Source organism: Pseudophryne corroboree, unplaced genomic scaffold, assembly GCF_028390025.1.
Source record: "Pseudophryne corroboree isolate aPseCor3 unplaced genomic scaffold, aPseCor3.hap2 scaffold_1054, whole genome shotgun sequence".
Classification (NCBI taxonomy): domain Eukaryota; kingdom Metazoa; phylum Chordata; class Amphibia; order Anura; family Myobatrachidae; genus Pseudophryne; species Pseudophryne corroboree.
Window position 1 is genome coordinate 48,240 of NW_026967681.1, and position 11,568 is coordinate 59,807.

Below are 11,568 nucleotides of genomic sequence, written 5' to 3' on the forward strand. Positions count from 1 at the left end.
TCGGTTAGTGTGTTCGGCTATTAACCAAAAGGTAGGTGGTTCAATCCCACCCAGGGATGTAATTGACCTTGTGATCAGATTTTGGTGATATTTAAGTAGACAAGTCAAAATTTCAAACCCCCTGTTATGGTGTGGGTACCTGGCCTTCTCTGATGTAATCAGAGTTAGATTTGATTCAGTGATTTTATAAAAACAGATAGGAAGCACAATTTAGCAGTGGGTTGCAGAGAAAAAGAAATATGCTGGCAAAAAAATCCAATTGAGTGATTAAACAGCTCTTCATTTTCTGGCTTTATTTTTATGCTAACAAATTTGTTCTCTGAAAAGTGTCCACAAAGCCAAGTCTCTGTTTAACACCTTTGTAGGGATGGTTTTTCACCTATTACTAAATTAAACTTGCTTCATTGGAAAGGCAGCAAGATGCATCGTCATTTCAATATCTACTGAAATAATACAGGTTGACACCAGGAAACATTAACGCCACTGCATCCTTGCTGCTTTCTCATGTGGAAGTCTGTTTAATGTGAAAACAAGGTGATATCTAATTAGCACACAGGTAAGGAATTAAGAAAATCATTATTTAAGGGTGAAGATGTTTCTCACAAAATCGTTGCCCCAATGCATCATTGAAATTCAAGCTGGAAAGATGATTTTAATATATCACTTGTACATTTTGTATTGCTCTTCTGGTGACAATGTAGTTTGTTTTTGTCAATTACCATTTTAATAATAGGGTAAAGAAAATTAAGTGGATTTTTGAAAGAAAACAATACTGTCATACTATTAAACAAATTAAAATGGTAAAAGTTATTGTACTTTAAGTAAAAATAAAAGAGCTAAAATATCAATCCCAATTTTGGATTACTTTAATTAAAAAAAAATGCATATAGCAGAGGATAGTTTCAATCTGCCTACCTCTTGGTTATCGGCCCAGCATGCTTCCATTGCAGTACTCTGCTGCACATGTAAGTGCAAGAGATCCTGAAGCACTCACTCATCATGGGAAAGTACCAATGTGTTTCTTCGTTGGTTGATGGAAGAAACATCTTACAAAAACTCTCCAGATTATTGACTTTTTAAAGTTTTTCTAGGAAACGTTCTAGATGAATGCTTATTAGCCTTTGTCAGTATGAACTTTTTGCAAAGTGTCTCTGTGGCGCAATCGGTTAGTGTGTTCGGCTATTAACCAAAAGGTAGGTGGTGCAATCCCACCCAGGGATGTAATTGACCTTGTGATCAGATTTTGGTGATCTTTAAGTAGACAAGTCAAAATTTCAAACCCCCTGTTATGGTGTAGGGTACCTGGCCTTCTCTGATGTAATCAGAGTTAGATTTGATTCAGTGATTTTATAAAAACAGCTAGGAATCACAATTTAGCAGTGGGTTGCAGAGAAAAAGAAATATGCTGGCAAAAAAATCCAATTGAGTGATTAAACAGCTCTTCATTTTCTGGCTTTATTTTTATGCTAACAAATTTGTTCTCTGAAAAGTGTCCACAAAGCCAAGTCTCTGATTAACACCTTTGTAGGAATGGTTTTTCACCTATTACTAAATTAAACTTGCTTCATTGGAAAGGCAGCAAGATGCATCCTCATTTCAATGTCTACTGAAATAATACAGGTTGACACCAGGAAACATTAACGCCACTGCATCCTTGCTGCTTTCTCATGTGGAAGTCTGTTTAATGTGAAAACAAGGTGATATCTAATTAGCACACAGGTAAGGAATTAAGAAAATCTTTATTTAAGGGTGAAGATGTTTCTCACAAAATCGTTGCCCCAATGCATCATTGAAATTCAAGCTGGAAAGATGATTTTAATATATCACTTGTACATTTTGTATTGCTCTTCTGGTGACAATGTAGTTTGTTTTTGTCAATTACCATTTTAATAATAGGGTAAAGAAAATTAAGTGGATTTTTGAAAGAAAACAATACTGTCAATATACTATCAAAACAAATTAAAATGGTAAAAGTTATTGTACTTTAAGTAAAAATAAAAGAGCAAAAATATCAATCCCAGTTTTGGATTACTTTAATTAACAAAAAAAAATGCATATAGCAAAGGATAGTTTCAATCTGCCTACCTCTGGGTTATGGGCCCAGCATGCTTCCATTGCAGTACTCTGCTGCACATGTAAGTGCAAGAGATCCTGAAGCACTCACTCATCATGGGAAAGTACCAATGTGTTTCTTCATTGGTTGATGGAAGAAACATCTTACAAAAACTCTCCAGATTATTGACTTTTTAAAGTTTTTCTAGGAAACGTTCTAGATGAATGCTTATTAGCCTTTGGCAGTATGTACTTTTGCAAAGTGTCTCTGTGGTGCAATTGGTTAGTGTGTAAGGCTATTAACCAAAAGGTTGGTGGTTCAATCCCACCCAGGGACGTAATTGACCTTGTGATCAGATTTTGGTGATATTTAAGTAGACAAGTCAAAATTTCAAACCCCCTCTTATTGTGTAGGGTACCTGGCCTTCTCTGATGTTATCATAGTTAGATTTGATTCAGTGATTTTATAAAAAAACAGCTAGGAAGCACAATTTAGCAGTGGGTTGCAGAGAAAAAAAATATGCTGGCAAAAAAATCCAATTGAGTGATTAAACAGCTCTTCATTTTCTGGTTTATTTTTATGCTAACAAATTTGTTCTCTGAAAAGTGTCCACAAAGCCAAGTCTCTGATTAACACCTTTGTAGGGATGGTTTTTCACCTATTACTAAATTAAACTTGCTTCATTGGAAAGGCAGCAAGATGCATCCTCATTTCAATGTCTACTGAAATAATACAGGTTGACACCAGGAAACATTAACGCCACTGCATCCTTGCTGCTTTCTCATGTGGAAGTCTGTTTAATGTGAAAACAAGGTGATATCTAATTAGCACACAGGTAAGGAATTAAGAAAATCTTTATTTAAGGGTGAAGATGTTTCTCACAAAATCGTTGCCCCAATGCATCATTGAAATTCAAGCTGGAAAGATGATTTTAATATATCACTTGTACATTTTGTATTGCTCTTCTGGTGACAATGTAGTTTGTTTTTGTCAATTACCATTTTAATAATAGGGTAAAGAAAATTAAGTGGATTTTTGAAAGAAAACAATACTGTCAATATACTATTAAAACAAATTAAAATGGTAAAAGTTATTGTACTTTAAGTAAAAATAAAAGAGCAAAAATATCAATCCCAGTTTTGGATTACTTTAATTAACAAAAAAAATGCATATAGCAAAGGATAGTTTCAATCTGCCTATCTCTGGGTTATGGGCCCAGCATGCTTCCATTGCAGTACTCTGCTGCACATGTAAGTGCAAGAGATCCTGAAGCACTCACTCATCATGGGAAAGTACCAATGTGTTTCTTCATTGGTTGATGGAAGAAACATCTTACAAAAACTCTCCAGATTATTGACTTTTTAAAGTTTTTCTAGGAAACGTTCTTGATGAATGCTTATTAGCCTTTGTCAGTATGTACTTTTTGCAAAGTGTCTCTGTGGTGCAATTGGTTAGTGTGTAAGGCTATTAACCAAAAGGTTGGTGGTTTAATCCCACCCAGGAACGTAATTGACCTTGTGATCAGATTTTGGTGATATTTAAGTAGACAAGTCAAAATTTCAAACCCCCTCTTATTGTGTAGGGTACCTGGCCTTCTCTGATGTAATCAGAGTTAGATTTGATTCAGTGATTTTATAAAAAAACAGCTAGGAAGCACAATTTAGCAGTGGGTTGCAGAGAAAAAAAATATGCTGGCAGAAAAATCCAATTGAGTGATTAAACAGCTCTTTATTTTCTGGCTTTATTTTTATGCTAACAAATTTGTTCTCTGAAAGGTGTCCACAAAGCCAAGTCTCTGATTAACACCTTTGTAAGGATGGTTTTTCACCTATTACTAAATTAAACTTGCTTCATTGGAAAGGCAGCAAGATGCATCCTCATTTCAATGTCTACTGAAATAATACAGGTTGACACCAGGAAACATTAACGCCACTGCATCCTTGCTGCTTTCTCATGTGGAAGTCTGTTTAATGTGAAAACAAGGTGATATCTAATTAGCACACAGGTAAGGAATTAAGAAAATCTTTATTTAAGGGTGAAGATGTTTCTCACAAAATCGTTGCCCCAATGCATCATTGAAATTCAAGCTGGAAAGATGATTTTAATATATCACTTGTACATTTTGTATTGCTCTTCTGGTGACAATGTAGTTTGTTTTTGTCAATTACCATTTTAATAATAGGGTAAAGAAAATGAAGTGGATTTTTGAAAGAAAACAATACTGTCAATATACTATTAAAACAAATTAAAATGGTAAAAGTTATTGTACTTTAAGTAAAAATAAAAGAGACAAAATATCAATCCCAGTTTTGGATTACTTTAATTAACAAACAAAAAAATGCATATAGCAGAGGATAGTTTCAATCTGCCTACCTCTGTGTTATGGGCCCAGCATGCTTCCATTGCTGTACTCTGCTGCACATGTAAGTGCAAGAGATCCTGAAGCACTCACTCATCATGGGAAAGTACCAATGTGTTTCTTCGTTGGTTGATAGAAGAAACATCTTACAAAAACTCTCCAGATTATTGACTTTATTAAGTTTTTCTAGGAAACGTTTTAAATGAATGCTTATTAGCCTTTGTCAGTATGTACTTTTGCAAAGTGTCTCTGTGGCGCAATCAGTTAGTGTGTACGGCTATTAACCAAAAGGTTGGTGGTTCAATCCCACCCAGGGACGTAATTGACCTTGTTATCAGATTTTGGTGATCTTTAAGTAGACAAGTCAAATTTCATACCCCCTGTTATGGTGTAGGGTACCTGGCCTTCTCTGATGTAATCAGAGTTAGATTTGATACAGTGATTTTATAAAAACATCTAGGAAGCACTATTTAGCAGTGGGTTGCAGAGAAAAAGAAATATGCTGGCAAAAAAATCAAATTGTGTGATTTAACAGCTCTTAATTTTCTTGCTTTATTTTTTATGCTAACAAATTTGTTCTCTGAAAAGTGTCCACAAAGCCAAGTCTCTGATTAACACCTTTGTAGGGATGGTTTTTCACCTATTACTAAATTAAACTTGCTTCATTGGAAAGGCAGCAAGATGCATCCTCATTTCAATGTCTACTGAAATAATACAGGTTGACACCAGGAAACATTAACGCCACTGCATCCTTGCTGCTTTCTCATGTGGAAGTCTGTTTAATGTGAAAACAAGGTGATATCTAATTAGCACACAGGTAAGGAATTACGAAAATCTTTATTTAAGGGTGAAGATGTTTCTCACAAAATTGTTGCCCCAATGCATCATTGAAATTCAAGCTGGAAAAATGATTTTAATATATCACTTGTACATTTTGTATTGCTCTTCTGGTGACAATGTAGTTTTTTTTGTCAATTACCATTTTAATAACAGGGTAAAGAAAATTAAGTGGATTTTTGAAAGAAAACTATACTGTCAATATACTATTAAAACAAATTAAAATGGTAAAAGTTATTGTACTTTAAGTAAAAATAAAAGAGCAAAAATATCAATCCCAGTTTTGATTACTTAAATTAACAAAAAAAATGCATATAGCAAAGGATAGTTTCAATCTGCCTACCTCTGGGTTATGGGTCCAGCATGCTTCCATTGCAGTACTCTGCTGCACATGTAAGTGCAAGAGATCCTGAAGCACTCACTCATCATGGGAAAGTACCAATGTGTTTATTCGTTGGTTGATGGAAGAAACATCTTACAAAAACTCTCCAGATTATTGATTTTTTAATGTTTTTCTAGGAAACGTTCTAGATGTATGCTTATTAGCCTTTGTCAGTATGCACTTTTTGCAAAGTGTCTCTGTGGCGCAATCGGTTAGTGAGTTCGGCTATTAACCAAAAGGTTGGTGGTTCAATCCCACCCAGGGACGTAATTAAACTTGTGGTCAGATTTTGGTGATATTTAAGTAGACAAGTCAAAATTTCAAACCCCCTCTTATGGTGTAGGGTACATGGCCTTCTCTGATGTAATCAGAGTTAGATTTGATTCAGTGATTTTATAAAAAACAGCTAGGAAGCACAATTTAGCAGTGGGTTGCAGAGAAAAAAAATATGCTGGCAAAAAAAATCCAATTGAGTGATTAAACAGCTCTTCATTTTCTGGCTTTATTTTTATGCTAACAAATTTGTTCTCTGAAAAGTGTCCACAAAGCCAAGTCTCTGATTAACACCTTTGTAGGGATGGTTTTTCACCTATTACTAAATTAAACTTGCTTCATTGGAAAGGCAGCAAGATGCATCCTCATTTCAATGTCTACTGAAATAATACAAGTTGACACCAGGAAACATTAACGCCACTGCATCCTTGCTGCTTTCTCATGTGGAAGTCTGTTTAATGCGAAAACAAGGTGATATCTAATTAGCACACAGGTAAGGAATTAAGAAAATCTTTATTTAAGGGTGAAGATGTTTCTCACAAAATCGTTGCCCCAATGCATCATTGAAATTCAAGCTGGAAAGATGATTTTAATATATCACTTGTACATTTTGTATTGCTCTTCTGGTGACAATGTAGTTTGTTTTTGTCAATTACCATTTTAATAATAGGGTAAAGAAAATTAAGTGGATTTTTGAAAGAAAACAATACTGTCAATATACTATTAAAACAAATTAAAATGGTAAAAGTTATTGTACTTTAAGTAAAAATAAAAGAGCCAAAATATCAATCCCAGTTTTGGATTACTTTAATTAACAAAAAAAAAGCATATAGCAAAGGATAGTTTCAATCTGCCTACCTCTGGGTTATGGGCCCAGCATGCTTCCATTGCTGTACTCTGCTGCACATGTAAGTGCAAGAGATCCTGAAGCACTCACTCATCATGGGAAAGTATCAATGTGTTTCTTCGTTGGTTGATAGAAGAAACATCTTACAAAAACTCTCCAGATTATTGACTTTTTTAAGTTTTTCTAGGAAACGTTTTAGATGAATGCTTATTAGCATTTGTCAGTATGTACTTTTGCAAAGTGTCTCTGTGGCGCAATCAGTTAGTGTGTACGGCTATTAACCAAAAGGTTGGTGGTTCAATCCCACCCAGGGACGTAATTGACCTTGTTATCAGATTTTGGTGATCTTTAAGTAGACAAGTCAAATGTCATACCCCCTCTTATTGTGTAGGGTACCTGGCCTTCTCTGATGTAATCAGAGTTAGATTTGATTCAATGATTTTATAAAAACATCTAGGAAGCACAATTTAGCAGTGGGTTGCAGAGAAAAAGAAATATGCTGGCAGAAAAATCCAATTGAGTGATTAAACAGCTCTTCATTTTCTAGCTTTATTTTTATGCTAACAAATTTGTTCTCTGAAAAGTGTCCACAAAGCCAAGTCTCTGATTAACACCTTTGTAGGGATGGTTTTTCACCTATTACTAAATTAAACTTGCTTCATTGGAAAGGCAGCAAGATGCATCCTCATTTCAATGTCTACTGAAATAATACAGGTTGACACCAGGAAACATTAACGCCACTGCATCCTTGCTGCTTTCTCATGTGGAAGTCTGTTTAATGTGAAAACAAGGTGATATCTAATTAGCACACAGGTAAGGAATTAAGAAAATCTTTATTTAAGGGTGAAGATGTTTCTCACAAAATCGTTGCCCCAATGCATCATTGAAATTCAAGCTGGAAAGATGATTTTAATATATCACTTGTACATTTTGTATTGCTCTTCTGGTGACAATGTAGTTTGTTTTTGTCAATTACCATTTTAATAATAGGGTAAAGAAAATGAAGTGGATTTTTGAAAGAAAACAATACTGTCAATATACTATTAAAACAAATTAAAATGGTAAAAGTTATTGTACTTTAAGTAAAAATAAAAGAGCAAAAATATCAATCCCAGTTTTGGATTACTTTAATTAACAAAAAAAATGCATATAGCAAAGGATAGTTTCAATCTGCCTATCTCTGGGTTATGGGCCCAGCATGCTTCCATTGAAGTACTCTGCTGCACATGTAAGTGCAAGAGATCCTGAAGCACTCACTCATCATGGGAAAGTACCAATGTGTTTCTTCATTGGTTGATGGAAAAAACATCTTACAAAAACTCTCCAGATTATTGACTTTTTAAAGTTTTTCTAGGAAACGTTCTTGATGAATGCTTATTAGCCTTTGTCAGTATGTACTTTTTGCAAAGTGTCTCTGTGGTGCAATTGGTTAGTGTGTAAGGCTATTAACCAAAAGGTTGGTGGTTCAATCCCACCCAGGAACGTATTTGACCTTGTGATCAGATTTTGGTGATATTTAAGTAGACAAGTCAAAATTTCAAACCCCCTCTTATTGTGTAGGGTACCTGGCCTTCTCTGATGTAATCAGAGTTAGATTTGATTCAGTGATTTTATAAAAAAACAGCTAGGAAGCACAATTTAGCAGTGGGTTGCAGAGAAAAAAAATATGCTGGCAAAAAAAATCCAATTGAGTGATTAAACAGCTCTTCATTTTCTGGCTTTATTTTTATGCTAACAAATTTGTTCTCTGAAAAGTGTCCACAAAGCCAAGTCTCTGATTAACACCTTTGTAGGGATGGTTTTTCATCTATTACTAAATTAAACTTGCTTCATTGGAAAGGCAGCAAGATGCATCCTCATTTCAATGTCTACTGAAATAATACAAGTTGACACCAGGAAACATTAACGCCACTGCATCCTTGCTGCTTTCTCATGTGGAAGTCTGTTTAATGCGAAAACAAGGTGATATCTAATTAGCACACAGGTAAGGAATTAAGAAAATCTTTATTTAAGGGTGAAGATGTTTCTCACAAAATCGTTGCCCCAATGCATCATTGAAATTCAAGCTGGAAAGATGATTTTAATATATCACTTGTACATTTTGTATTGCTCTTCTGGTGACAATGTAGTTTATTTTTGTCAATTACCATTTTAATAATAGGGTAAAGAAAATTAAGTGGATTTTTGAAAGAAAACAATACTGTCAATATACTATTAAAACAAATTAAAATGGTAAAAGTTATTGTACTTTAAGTAAAAATAAAAGAGCCAAAATATCAATCCCAGTTTTGGATTACTTTAATTAACAAAAAAAAAATGCATATAGCAGAGGATAGTTTCAATCTGCCTACCTCTGGGTTATGGGCCCAGCATGCTTCCATTGCAGTACTCTGCTGCACATGTAAGTGCATGAGATCCTGAAGCACTCACTCATCATGGGAAAGTACCAATGTGTTTCTTCGTTGGTTGATGGAAGAAACATCTTACAAAAACTCTCCAGATTATTGACTTTTTAAAGTTTTTCTAGGAAACGTTTTAGATGAATGCTTATTAGCCCTTGTCAGTATATACTTTTGCAATGTGTCTCTGTGGCGCAATCAGTTAGTGTGTACGGCTATTAACCAAAAGGTTGGTGGTTCAATCCCACCCAGGTACGTAATTGACATTGTTATCAGATTTTGGTGATCTTTAAGTAGACAAGTCAAAATTTCAAACCCCCTGTTATGGTGTAGGGTACCTGGCCTTCTCTGATGTAATCAGAGTTAGATTTGATTCAGTGATTTTATAAAAACAGCTAGGAAGCACAATTTAGCAGTGGGTTGCAGAGAAAAAGAAATATGCTGGCAGAAAAATCCAATTGAGTGATTAAACAGCTCTTCATTTTCTGGCTTTATTTTTATGCTAACAAATTTGTTCTCTGAAAAGTGTCCACAAAGCAAAGTCTCTGATTAACACCTTTGTAGGGATGGTTTTTCACCTATTACTAAATTAAACTTGCTTCATTGGAAAGGCAGCAAGATGCATCCTCATTTCAATGTCTACTGAAATAATACAGGTTGACACCAGGAAACATTAACGCCACTGCATCCTTGCTGCTTTCTCATGTGGAAGTCTGTTTAATGTGAAAACAAGGTGATATCTAATTAGCACACAGGTAAGGAATTAAGAAAATCTTTATTTAAGGGTGAAGATGTTTCTCACAAAATCGTTGCCCCAATGCATCATTGAAATTCAAGCTGGAAAGATGATTTTAATATATCACTTGTACATTTTGTATTGCTCTTCTGGTGACAATGTAGTTTGTTTTTGTCAATTACCATTTTAATAATAGGGTAAAGAAAATGAAGTGGATTTTTGAAAGAAAACAATACTGTCAATATACTATTAAAACAAATTAAAATGGTAAAAGTTATTGTACTTTAAGTAAAAATAAAAGAGCCAAAATATCAATCCCAGTTTTGGATTACTTTAATTAACAAAAAAAAAATGCATATAGCAGAGGATAGTTTCAATCTGCCTACCTCTGGGTTATGGGCCCAGCATGCTTCCATTGCTGTACTCTGCTGCACATGTAAGTGCAAGAGATCCTGAAGCACTCACTCATCATGGGAAAGTACCAATGTGTTTCTTCATTGGTTGATGGAAAAAACATCTTACAAAAACTCTCCAGATTATTGACTTTTTAAAGTTTTTCTAGGAAACGTTCTTGATGAATGCTTATTAGCCTTTGTCAGTATGTACTTTTTGCAAAGTGTCTCTGTGGTGCAATTGGTTAGTGTGTAAGGCTATTAACCAAAAGGTTGGTGGTTCAATCCCACCCAGGAACGTATTTGACCTTGTGATCAGATTTTGGTGATATTTAAGTAGACAAGTCAAAATTTCAAACCCCCTCTTATTGTGTAGGGTACCTGGCCTTCTCTGATGTAATCAGAGTTAGATTTGATTCAGTGATTTTATAAAAAAACAGCTAGGAAGCACAATTTAGCAGTGGGTTGCAGAGAAAAAAAATATGCTGGCAAAAAAAATCCAATTGAGTGATTAAACAGCTCTTCATTTTCTGGCTTTATTTTTATGCTAACAAATTTGTTCTCTGAAAAGTGTCCACAAAGCCAAGTCTCTGATTAACACCTTTGTAGGGATGGTTTTTCATCTATTACTAAATTAAACTTGCTTCATTGGAAAGGCAGCAAGATGCATCCTCATTTCAATGTCTACTGAAATAATACAAGTTGACACCAGGAAACATTAACGCCACTGCATCCTTGCTGCTTTCTCATGTGGAAGTCTGTTTAATGCGAAAACAAGGTGATATCTAATTAGCACACAGGTAAGGAATTAAGAAAATCTTTATTTAAGGGTGAAGATGTTTCTCACAAAATCGTTGCCCCAATGCATCATTGAAATTCAAGCTGGAAAGATGATTTTAATATATCACTTGTACATTTTGTATTGCTCTTCTGGTGACAATGTAGTTTGTTTTTGTCAATTACCATTTTAATAATAGGGTAAAGAAAATTAAGTGGATTTTTGAAAGAAAACAATACTGTCAATATACTATTAAAACAAATTAAAATGGTAAAAGTTATTGTACTTTAAGTAAAAATAAAAGAGCCAAAATATCAATCCCAGTTTTGGATTACTTTAATTAACAAAAAAAAAATGCATATAGCAGAGGATAGTTTCAATCTGCCTACCTCTGGGTTATGGGCCCAGCATGCTTCCATTGCAGTACTCTGCTGCACATGTAAGTGCATGAGATCCTGAAGCACTCACTCATCATGGGAAAGTACCAATGTGTTTCTTCGTTGGTTGATGGA